At 58.0% G+C, this 12045-nt stretch overlaps 1 protein-coding gene across 1 annotated transcript in view; it reads right to left on the bottom strand.

The window, feature by feature from the left end:
- The window catches only part of CASZ1 (castor zinc finger 1), a 140961-nt gene extending 134780 nt beyond the window's left edge, over positions 1 to 6181 (bottom strand). Inside the window, exon 1 of the mRNA XM_025451121.3 lies at positions 6024 to 6181. The gene's annotated coding sequence lies outside the window, so the exon portion shown is untranslated. The remainder of the gene's footprint in view (positions 1 to 6023) is intronic.
- Positions 6182 to 12045: the final 5864 nt, after the last annotated feature.

Genomic DNA, 12045 nt, shown 5'->3' with positions numbered 1-12045 from the left:
CTTCCTCCTCCCTCCCTCCCTCTCTCCCTCTCTCTCTGCATCTCCCCCTGAGCTCCCTCCTTTACAAGGCTTGTTTGCCTCTCCCTGGTTCCCTGTGCTCATGTCTGCTTTTCTGATATAGACATCAAGAGGTTACGGGCTCAATTACAACTCCACTGGAGTCTCAGCACCAGACTCGCCCGGCCTTCTCTTCTCCTCTTCAGAAACCAGATACCAAAGAAATCCTCTTCGGCTTTATATTTTTATTTTTAATGCCAAAAGCCTCAAGATTCATTCAGTTGACTCATGGTCCTTTTTTCAAATGGGGGGCGGGAGGGAGGACGACGATCCTTTTTAATTGTGTCCGGGTATAAATATAATAGAAATGCTTTTCTCTTTATCTCATTCCCCTTTCTTAAGGACACACACAGAACCTCAGCAATACGTGGAATTTCAACAAGAGGGGGGACAGTATAAGTGTGCTTAATTAATGCACATCTGTCCGGGAGGAGGGGGCAGGAGAGTTGCTGCAGGGTATCCGGTTGGACATCCAGCGTATTTCAAAAGTTAAGCAGTGACATCATAAGACTTCTCATTAGCAAAAAGTCCATTTGAAAAGGGTGGGACATACATGGTGATTTTTTTTTTTCCAAAGGAAAACATTTCTTCCACCTTCCACAACACTGTCACTTGATACAGGACAGAGATAGGCCGTCTATATGATTTTACATCCACAAAAAGCCACTCCCCCCACCAAAGAAGTGAAAAAAATCCAAGTCCTAGTCACTCATCATAGTCGATTCCTGAGAAGCAGAAGCCAGTTTCGAACTGTGGGTCTAAGGGGAAAAAAAAACAAACAACACCTCTGCCATAATTCTGGAAATATTAACCAGAGGGGATTCCAAAAGGTACTTTTCCAGGAAAAAACACTTGAAGACAAAGGCTGGAGAAAGCTGAAGCTCAAGGTGAATCAAAAAAGAAAAACTTTGTCTTTCCAATTAAGTAGACTAGGAAAAAGAAAAGGGGGGGGGGACACATTACTACCAACTCATTAATTCTTTCCTGTAAACAATTTAATTAAATTCTGCTAAATACAGGAGAAATACTCATTTTGGAGTGCTCTCCCCCCCCACACACCTCAAAAGCAAATTCCTGCAGGTTACTCCCCCCCCATGCCAACACTTCCCCTGCTGCACAACCTTCAAATGGATTTCCAACCCAGGCGTGGATTGCTCTGCTCACGGCTGCCAGCATGACAGCCTCATATGTCTGAAAGCTGACACTTCAGCTTTTAAAAGAAATGGGGGAAAATAAGCTGTTGACTTCTTGGTTAAAGTATTTTCTTGTTCTAACTCATGTTCTTATGTCACTGGGCTAAAAAAAAAGAGAGAGAGAGAGAGAGAGAAGGGAGAAGAGAGAGATATGACTTTCCTTGAATGATCTGTTTAACCTAAGCCAGAGGAAAAAAAAGAAAGTCATTAATTACTTATGTGAGCTATTGCTTCAGAAAGACAATAAACCTGCCCGGTCGCCATGGATATGACATATTTGCTCTGAAAACAACACAATAATTAGCAAAGGGGAAAGATACAAGGAGAATATGCAAACTCCTGAGTTTAAAGCCACAGTGCTCTTTTCTCCCGTAAGCCTGTTCTGTTTGCAATCCAAATCAAACAAATTTTAAAAATATAGCAAAGGGGGAAAGATCAGAAATGGCTCCTCTCTCCTCTGAGCTGAGAAGCAAGAACCACTCCACCCCCTTCCCAAAATAAAATAATGTAAAAGAGAACCAGGATGGCATGGGGGGGGGGGGGAGAGTCAAGTATTGACTCTGTTTTATTTCCTATATCAGGGGTGGAGTCAGGTTTGTTTTTGCTTCTTTCCTTTTTTTTTTTTTTTTTTTTTTAAGTGTACTCTTATTTAAGCTTTGGACCTTCTGGCCAGATATAAATTTATTTATGAAAGCCAAATGCCCTGTGTGTGCCTCACCCCTCCCCAAAGTAAATGGAAATGTGAAGGGGTGGAGGTGGGGGATCCTACTTGAAAAAGCAAAACAGTATACTCAGAAAGCATCGGCTCTACAGAGGGACATCCACTCCCCCACCGCCAAGAAAATGGAACCCAGGCCTTACTTTAAAATTAAAAATGCATTAAATGGTTTTACCTACAACTTAGTCCCAGAGGATCATTAGGAAATGCAATCGCTTTGTATCATATCTGTCAACGTGATAAATATCTGAGTTCGGAGTAGGTTTGCAATTTTTCAGAGTGTCACAAACCAAGATAATTTTTTTTTTCTGCCTTACTTTCTTAATTCACTGTACCCACCGCCTCCAAGTCCGGAGTCTACAGAAAAAGAACTGAGAAGACGACAGGAGGATCAAAGGAGAAAAAGTTGATGTGCTCTCATACATGGGACAGAGGTTCCTGATAATCCCCCCCCACAAAAAAAAAAAGTGGGAAAATTAGGCCTGTCAAATATTTGGGCTTTTTTTTTTTTAATTTCTTTAAGTACTCCATTAACTTTGAGTAAGAACTTTCCCCCTCTTCCCAGAGGCTAATTTTCCAAAAACAGATGGTCAGGATCTAGAAGAGAAGCAAATATACCTCAACCCCCACAGGCAGGGAAATCTAACTTTGAACTTCTTTTTAAATTAAAAAAAAAGGGGGGGGCAGATAAACTATTAATAAGTATGAAAAATCAGCTGAGCTACAAGTTTTGTTTTTCTTATTAAAAAAATTCAACACAAGGGGAGCAGATATAAAGGAGAGATTCACATTTGACTTTCTATTTTTTTTTTTTTGGACAATAGTTGGGTTTTTTTTTGTTGTTTTAGATTGGACTCTTTGATCTTGAAAGAATTTTGCTCTTATACGATGGGGAAGAAGGGGGTGGTGGTGAAATGATCTGTTTTAAATGATGATGCAACTTGGAGATCAAAGCGCCCGCTCTCTCCTAGCCATAATAAGCTGTACTTGCCACAAAGCGCGAGTCTCCGGGCTCCTCTCCCTCGTAAGAAGGAAATAAAGTGCACACGGAGACTCCGGGAAAGACGCGAAGTCTCTGCAAGGTGCAAAGTCTAAAAAACAAAAATCAGAAAGGCCCGGGGAGAGAGGGAGAGGCGCTGCCCCTTTAAACGTTTTAGTGCATATGGAGTTTGATTTCTGAAAGAGATCAGTTTAACATCTCCATAGAAACCAGCAACAGATTATCATCAACAGAATAAATAACTAGTCTAATAAATTAAACAGGAGGCATAAGATCGCTGGAAACCTGATTACTGAAGTTCAACAATATTCCCCATAAACTCTCGTTGCCCGCCTGGAAGGTGGCGAACCAGACGGGGGCGGGGGCCTGTGCGGCTCGCGGGGTCCCGGGAGGGCCGGTGGGCGCCCAGGCGGGGACGGGACGAGCCCCCCGGCCGGCCGCGCGCAGGCCCCGGGAGCCGGGCAGGGCCGCGCCGGGGAGGGCGCGCGGGGGCGCGCGGGGGCGCAGGGGCGCGCGGAGGGCGCGGGGGCGCGGGGGGCGCGCGGAGGGCGCGGGGCGCACCTGGGGCCGCCCGCGAGCCGCTCGCCCCGGGCTCCGCGCTCGGGCTCCGCGCCGCCCAGCGCCCCCTCTGGGCACGCGGAGCGCAGCCCCCGGAGCCGGCGACCCCCCTCGCCACGCCCGGCGCAGCTGCTCCTGCTCAGCCCGGACAGCTCCCTTCAGGACGGCGCGTGTGTGCGTCCGCGTGTGCATGTGTGTGTGCGCGTGTGCCCGCGTGCGCGCATGTGTGTGTCCACGTGCGCGCGCGTGTGTGCGCGTGTGCCCGCGCGAGTGTGCATGTGCGCGTGTGTGTGCCCGCGCGTGTGCGTGTGCGTGTGCGCGCCCGGGGGCGGGGGGCGCCGACCACCCTGCGGTCCGCTCTCCAGCCGCTCGCGCGCTCTTACCGCGCGCGGTGCCAGCTCCGAGCCGTCCTCAATTCGCCAACTTTGCCGCCCGACTCCCCTCGGCCTCGCCCCTCGCCGCCCCCAGCTCTCCGGGCGTCCGCGGGGTCGGAGTCGCGGGCCCACCGCACACTGGGGGGGGGCGTGCCCCGGACCCGCGGGGGCAGCCGGGCGCGGCCCCCTCCGGGGCCCCCGTGATCCAGCTGGGCTGGGGGAGCCCCGGGCTGGTCCCAGGCGTGTTTCCGCTGCTTCCCCGGCGGACAGTCATGCACCCGCACCCGCACCCGCACACGCACCCGCACCCGCACCCGCACCCGCCGCGCCGGGGCCGCTCCCCAAGCCGAGGCCGGGTCCCGGGAACTTGCGGAGCAGCCGAGGCGGCCCCCTGCGCCCTCCTGGGCCCCCCTAACTCCGGACCCGGGTCGGGGACGACTTGGAGCAAGAATCCGCGCCCACCCCCTAGAGAAAGATCTATTATTATGATCTTAATCTACGCCCCCAAAGTGTCCCTCCCGCCGTGATTGACGGCACATACACCTGTTCCCTCGCCAGGAGCTCCCGGCGCTGGGGACCGACGCCCCGCCCGAGCGCTCCGCCGCGCCCCGGCCCGCGCCCCCCGCGCCCCCCGCCCGGCCCGCGCCCCGCGCCCTCCCCTCCCAGGCCCCGCTCCCCGGCCCGCCCGCTCCCGGCCGCGCTGGCTTCGGGGAGACAGAAAGAACAGAAAGCAAAACTTCCTGGCGGCCGACGGCCATCAGCTGCACATTCTGCAAATGCCACCGAGTAAAAATAAACCGGCCGCCGCTCCGCCCGGCCGGCTCACCCGGGGCGCACGACTCGGCCCCTGCCCCGCGGCCTGCGGGAGCGACCGGCCCGGCCCCACCGCCGCGCGCCCCCGGAGCCCCGCTCGTGCGCCGGCCGCCACGCGCCCCGCGGCCCCCGAGGTCGGGCGCAGGTGGCCGGGGGTCGCGGCCCCGCTGCCCTCGCTGCCCCCGCGCCCCGCGCCCCGCCCCGCGCGCTGCCTCCTCCCCGCCTGCGCCCCGCGCGGCCCCGGCCTCGAGGCCCCGCAGCCCACCCGGGGGGCCCCCGCCCCGCCGAGCCCCGCGGCGCGCACCGGCTCCGCCCGCCCGCCCGCCGCCGCCCCGCGGCCCGCATCCCCGGGCGCAACTTCTCCCGCAGCGCGCGGCGCCGCCGCAACTCCCCGAACTTTTCCCCGGCCCCGGGCGGGCTCCGGCGCACAGGCGCGCGGCCCCACCGCCGCCCCGGCCCCGAGCCCGCCCGCCGCGGCCCTGCGCCCCGGAGCCGCGGGTGGGGGTGGGGCGGGGTGGGTGGGGGGCGGGGAGCGCCGCTCGCCGCGCCCGGAGCAGCGCACTTGAGACAAACTTCGCAGGCGGAGATGGAGAAGGGGCGCCGCTCCCCGGGCCGAGCAGCCCCGCGCCGCCCTGTCCCGCCCGGAGGCAGCCCCGCGCCCCGCGCCTGGGCGGACGCTCCTACCTCTGCCGGCAGCACCCACAGCCTGGCGCGGGGCGCGGGAGCCGGCTGCCCACCCGTTCCCCCGGGCAAAGTCTTGCAAAGTCACCCCGGCCCCTCGCCCCTGCCCCCTTCTCCGCCCCGGCGGGCGGGCGCACGCACCCCTGCAGCAGGGGGTGGGCGCGCGCGGAGGGGGCCGGAGCGAGCCCCCGGGGCCGGCGAGCACCTGCCCCCCCAGGCTGCAGCGCGGGGGGCGCCCCCACCCTGTGTGCGAAGTGCTGCGCTCGCGCCGGGCGCCTCCCCCCGCCCCTGGGCTGGGCGAGCGACCCCCGGGCGGCAGGCGCCCCGCGCCCCCCGCGCCCCCGCGCCCCCGCGCCCCCCGCCGCCCGCGCCGCCGAGAGGGGAGGCAGCCCGGCGCGCGGCAGGCAGGCAGGCAGGGAGGCTGCTGGCTCGCCCGCTCCCCGCTCCCCGCTCCCCGCTCCGCGCTCCGCGCTCCCCGCTCGCCCGCTCCCCGCTCGCCCGCTCCGCGCTGCAGGCGAAGCCCGGGGTGGGGGCCGCGCGGGTCGGGGGGCGCGGCGGGGGCGCGCCCGGGGGGCCCCGGGGGCGGGGGCGCGGGGGGCCCGCGGCGGAGGCAGCGCCGAGTCTCTTACCTGCACTTGGGGCGGCTTTGGGTGACTTTCCAAGTCCGGGGGAAAAATGTGTGTGTGTTTGGGATGGAGCGCCGCGGGCGCGCATGCGCTGCCCAAAGTTGCCGGATCCCGGATTTTTCGCTCCCAGTCTCCGCTCTCGCCCGCTGTGATTATGGAATTCTCCGCGGCCGGGCGGGCGAGCGGGCGGCACGCAAAACCCGGGCCGGATCGCGGGCCCGGGCCGCGCTCCGCCCTCGCGCCCCCGGACCTGCGCTCCGGCTTCCCCGCACCCCGCGCCGGGCCGAGCTGGGCCGGGGCGCGCGGCGGGGCCCGCGCGGGAGCCTCGGCCCCGCGGCAGCTCCCAGGCCCGGGCACAGCGGGGCGAGGCGGGGGGAGCACGGGCAGGGCCGGGAGCGGCTTACTTTTCACCTGTTCTGATCCCCGACAGCCGGTCTGCTTCCCGCTTTCCCACTGAAGACCCAGCTCTTTTCTGCAAGTTAGAATGTTGGGATCGTCGAAGCCAGAGGAACGTGCTGTTCTCACCCGTGTGATATCTTACTCGTTGCAAGGGAGTCCTTCATCCAGCCCATTGTGCAAGAAATAAACCCTTAAGTGAGCGAGATGGAAGATAGGCCGTGAAGAATGAACCTGGGAGGGGGGGGGGGGGTGAAGGCAATGAGCATTAAAACAAATGAATAATGTTATTTCAGAGAGTGAAAGGAGCCGTGAAGAAAATAAGGCAATAGGGTAACGCGTTTTGGGAGAGCTAATTTATCCCTCCCAGGTGACAGAGAAAGGCCTCTCCGAAGGCGGGGGACATTGGAACTGCCCTAGAGGAGCCCCCCCCCTCATAGGTCCCTTTGTCCCCGCTGCCCGTGTTCCAGGTGACCTGGAGGTCAGCTGCTGTCCTGGCGCGGTGGCTCTGGTCCTGCCTTTCCCTGCCAGGCCACCCCTGTCCCAGGACTGAGCTAGTCGCTGTACCTGTTTTTCCTTCTCTAACAAGGACGTGACGGAAATAACGTCAGACGGGGAGAGAAACGGGTAAACACTCGGATGGCGAGAGGAGTGAAAAATTGACCGCAGTAAGTCAGCGAAGCAGCTAAATGATGGGGCGCATGAACGAATACAAAAAGTATGACCCACAGTTTGGAGAAGTGTTCAACCGGATGCAGCGAACGGAGAGGAAACGCCATGGGCTGGGAGACGTTGTGGGCTAGCCGACTTTGGGATGTAATCAGCAAGGTTTGGGCAAAGCTTCTCCAGACCAGAAGTTTCCAGAAGCCCTGGATGGTAATTGGCCAAGACAGACATCCACTGGGATGCATTCCATGCCCTGCCTTAAGCTGGAAGCTAATTGGTAAATGCATAGAGACTGGGGACTCCGAGGCCCGCTGGCCCTGAGGTGGCCAGGATTTGCCCTGTCCCCTCATAGAGCCTCCAGATTCAAGGGAAAAGGCCGGGCCGCCCCTCATCCTGCAGCCGCTGAGTGATCTCTACCTGTTACACTAGCTGAGAAAATAAAACAACTCAAGGATACAGCTTGTCTCCTTACCGCCTGGAATGGGTCCGAGAATCCCACGTTTGGGATTTGTCGGCACAGGATAGCCAGATTTGGGGGTGAGACACACCTCTCAGGTTCAGAGACTTTTCTCCCGGCTTCATCCCCGTAACTAACAGGAAGCAGCAACGCATCCATAACTAACAGTCCTCCCGGAGCACTGACCCATTGCTCTCCATCACCACCCCGCACCCTCAAATCAGGTCCAAGTCCTCAGTTCCAGGAGTCGGCTTGCTGGCCTATTGTGCATGAGACCCTTGTGACTCAGCAGAACACACGGCCCTAAAGATCCGAAGCCCAATCCTGCCATTCTGCAGAAGGAGAAACTGAGGCACGGTGAGGGTAATGACCTGAGGAGCAGGGAGGGAGGTTTTCTAGCTTTTGATGTGAGGTCGATTCCACTCCCGGGGCTGTATAAAGAAGTGGCTCACAGCTTGTGCTTTGGGGTCAGACCCCAGCTACTCACCAGCGGGGTGACCTTGAGTAAGGCATTTGACCCCTCTGTGCCTCAGTTGCCTCAACCGTAAAATGGGGATAATAAGAGAACTACTGCCTGGGCTTGTCGAGAGGCTAAAATGAGTTAATGTAGGGAAAGTGCCTGAGCCAAGCGAGTGATCGATAAATGCCAGTAATTGTCATTGCTCCTTGGGACATCCGGTGCTCCCTCTACTTCTCATTTCTTCCTGTCCTCTCTCCCTTGCTTCCTCCCCTCTGTCCTTTCCTTCCTCCGGGACATGCCGCCGGAGGAGTCCCGCACACAGGCGTCCTTCAGCAGGAGCGGGGAAGACACAAAGGAGCCGGCCGGTCCCTTCCCGCCTTGCCCTGGAAGGCTCTGCCCCTGCAGCCGCATCCCCAGCACCAAACTTTCATGAAGACATTTGTTCTTCCCTCCATTTTTCCTCCGACATTTCCGATCCTCCCATCGTCCAGGGAGCCCTTCTGTCTCCTCTGGAGGAAACTCCGGGGCGGGGGGCTGGAAACAGGGGCAAGATGGGGCAAGTGGCGAGGACTTTGGGGTGAGGTGAACAGGGGTGCTTCCTCTGCCTTTCCCAATCCCCACTCCCCCAACTCAAACAAAAATTGTGTTCTATTTTTATTCTCTTTAAAGATTTTATTTACTTATTTGAGAGAGCGGTGGGTGCAGCGGGGCGGGGGGTGACAGAGGGAGAGGGAGAAGGAGATGCCCCCGCTGAGCGGGGGGCCTCACGGGGCTGGGGGCTCGGGGCTCTGACCTGAGCCGGGGACAGATGCTTCACCGACTGAGCCATCCAGGCGCCCAAAATGTTGTGGTTGCCAAAACTTGTGTTGCAAACAGAGCAAAGGGCTGGGAGAGAACCGCAGGCCCGAGAAGGAGCCCACGGCTCCGAGCCTCTCGCCGTCTTGCCCCCACCCCCGCGCCCCTTGCCCACGCGAAAGTTACACGCTCTTTTCCTCACTTGCTTCATTTTATCGCTTCCTAAGCTTTCCTTAGAATAAAACACAAACGCCTGTCCCCGCTCAGCAAGACCCGGCGCTGGACCTCCGGCAGTCACACTGTCCCGACACACTGGCCTCTTGTCCTGGACGAAGCCCGTCCTTCCTCGGGGCCTCTGCCCGGAAGGCCCACGGCACCCACTTCCCCGCGGCCCTCGGTCCGAGGCTCTCCCGAACTCTCCAGCCTTCTCTCTCCCGCTACCCTGTTGCACTGTTTACAATGATTTTGCTTATTCACTTGTTTCCACGCTTCCTGTCCAGGTGCCCTTGCTAGAACAGGAGCTCCTTGGGGGCAGGGACTCTGTCCTGTGTCCCCTCGCGTCCTGAGCACCCTCACGGGGCCTGGCCCTGGCCGACCTTCACCCCCTGGGAGTCAGGCACCGAATCAAGAGAGGCCTTGTGGCCCCGTCTCCAAGGGGCCTGTGCTGCAAGGGAAGGGCTGCCGAGTTCCCGGACAAGGTTTGGGGGAAGCAGGGGGAGCTGCACAACCCAGGAGTTCTGGGGAGTCGCCGGGTTAACCCTGGGGGCTTTGCCGAGTTTCCGCACTGCTTGACGTTAGGCCGGGGGGACAGTGGGGACCCACAGCTGGTTCTGGCGGACTGTGGCCCCACGAGGAGCCTCCAGAGGCAGGGGGGAGGCAGGACGAGCCATCTCTGTGGCCCTGGTGGGGCGGTGTCGTCTCCTTAGACCCTTGGGACCACTGTGGTGAGGGGGATACGGTATCCGCCCATTACACAGAGGAGGGAAGCAACGCTGAGTGACCTCCAAGGGGGGCCGGCCGCCTGAACCACGCTCTTCACGCTTGGGCCGGACGTGACACAGGCATTCTTCCTCTGAGCTCCCAGAGCTGAGATCTGAATGTTGGGAGACGAGGGGAGGAGAAGGAGCACAGACCCGTCCTTTAACCGTCAGTTGTATCTCGATGTTGTAAAAGACGAGAAAAAGGAACCAAAGAGATCACAGGACCGAGCACCAGATTTTGTATGTATGCAGTAAGCACTCAATAAGTGCTGGCAAAGAATGATGGCTTTTAAATGAACAAACTATCAACCATGCGCTCCGCCTCCCTTTCTCCTAATCGGCTACTGGCCTTGACCTCCGTGGGCGAGGTCGGTTCCCGGGTCCTGGGCCTGGCCTGGTGCTGGCATCACAGTAGGTGCTCAGTAGATGCTTAGTGACTGAATAATTAAACAAACGCCCGAGATAAGTGATTATGGTGATTACTGGGCAAGTTGTAATTAAAAAAAAAAAAAAAGCTGAGTGCATTTCTTTTATTTACGAACGCCTCTCTCGGGAGTCCTGGAAGGGAGGATGGGAGCGGCGCCCCGTCCCCAGAGCCAGGCCTGATCCTCAATCCCATCAAGATGCTGAACCTGACAAACCCTTCGACCCCCAGAGTGTCCTCATCCTTTTTGCGAAGTACAAGGTCGTTGTTTCTGGCCCCTCATGGGGGACGCGTCTTCAGCGTAGGAAAGTCACAAAATACAGATAAACAGGAAGGAGAAAACCTGCGTCACCCGTCATCCCGCCCGCCACGAAGGATCACTGGTGATGTTCTGGTGAACCTCCTGCCAGTCTAGGGTTGTTTGTTATCTTTCGCTGGGTTTTGTTTTATAAACTCCGGACCAGGCCGAGCGTCGCAGTCGCCGTCGCCTCCGCTAGCACGTGCGTGCAGCACTGACACTTTCTCACGCCATCGGCTCTCCCCGCGTGCCGGGATTCTTGATGGCTGGGTGATGGGGTTTGTCCTGATTCGCTAGGAAAATTTTGGACGTCTGACTCATTTCCAGTACTTTCCCTTGTTATGAAGACCCCTAGTGAACATCCTGGTCCAGAAAGAATCGTGCGCCTCCTGGAAAGTGTCTACACCTGGAAGCTCTTGGTGCCCGCGGCCCCTCCCCGGGAAGGCTGTGCTCTGCTGTCCCGCGGCCGTGCGTCCCGGCAAGCGCTCCAGCCTCGGTATCCCCTCTCTCTCTCTCCCTTTTTTCTTAACCCCTGTTAATTAATTAATTAATTAATTAATTAATTAAATTATTTATTTATTTATTTTAATCCCTGTTAATTTAATGGGTGAAAAAGCCTGTGACCCTAGGAATGGGTCCTCAGCAGAGCCTTGCCGGCCACAGGCAGGGGCTGTCTCCAGGCCTGCGCGGCCCTGGGGCTCACAGCCTCACCCGGCTCCCGGCTCCAGCGCGGGTCTGGGTCCTCACCCGCCTCATCCACCCATCTGTCCACTGATCCTTCAGGGGCTTCTCGGGCATCCCCCCAGTGCTGGGGGTGGAGGGGTGGGGTCTGTCTCAGTGTTTGAGCCTCGACAGAGATGAGCTCCGCTCCCTCCTACCTCTCGGCGCCCACACCTTCCAGAAGCCTCTCTCGACAGAAGAGCCTTGGGGATTTCTGTGCCATAAATACTATCTGTTTTCCAAGCTCAGGATCCATACTCTGTACCTGCTTTCCTTTTCCCTGCCTGGGCTCTCGCTCAGCTCCATGCAAGCCTCCTCTTCCTAGTTCGTTCTAGTTCACTCACTTTTTTGGGTGGGGAGGGGTGAATTTGTGTTTACTCCTGCCTGCTCAGGATGAGAATTGCAGGTGACTAATTCTTTCCCTTTTAGGAAACATTTTTCTGGTCCCGGGGTCTCCGAACTCCATGGCCCTTTTCAGTGTTAATACCCTCTGGACCATCTAACTTAAATTTCAGAAGAAAAGGGTAATTCACATTCGGTGCTAGCAGTTGAGGAAACACAGAGAAATGAAAATATAAATACAATGCAGGAAAAAAAAAAAAACAAAAAACACCCGCGATCAAAGAGTCCTGTGTTTGGGTGTGAATTGGATTCCAAAAAATTAGAAGAATGAGTTGAAATGAAACCCACCGGGCACCCTTTTGGGCCCCCAGTGGGCGGGCAATCGGGGGTGTGTGGCTGGGAGTGACGTTCGTGGCTCGCGGGGAGGCACGTGCCCGACTCCCTCTGCAGCGTGAGGTGCCCACATGCGTGGGCCCAGGGGGCCTTG

The sequence above is a fragment of the Canis lupus genome, chromosome 2 (assembly GCF_003254725.2).
Source record: "Canis lupus dingo isolate Sandy chromosome 2, ASM325472v2, whole genome shotgun sequence".
Classification (NCBI taxonomy): domain Eukaryota; kingdom Metazoa; phylum Chordata; class Mammalia; order Carnivora; family Canidae; genus Canis; species Canis lupus.
The sequence above is the reverse complement of the archived record's forward strand: the minus strand, read 5'-3'. Positions and strand labels throughout refer to the sequence as shown.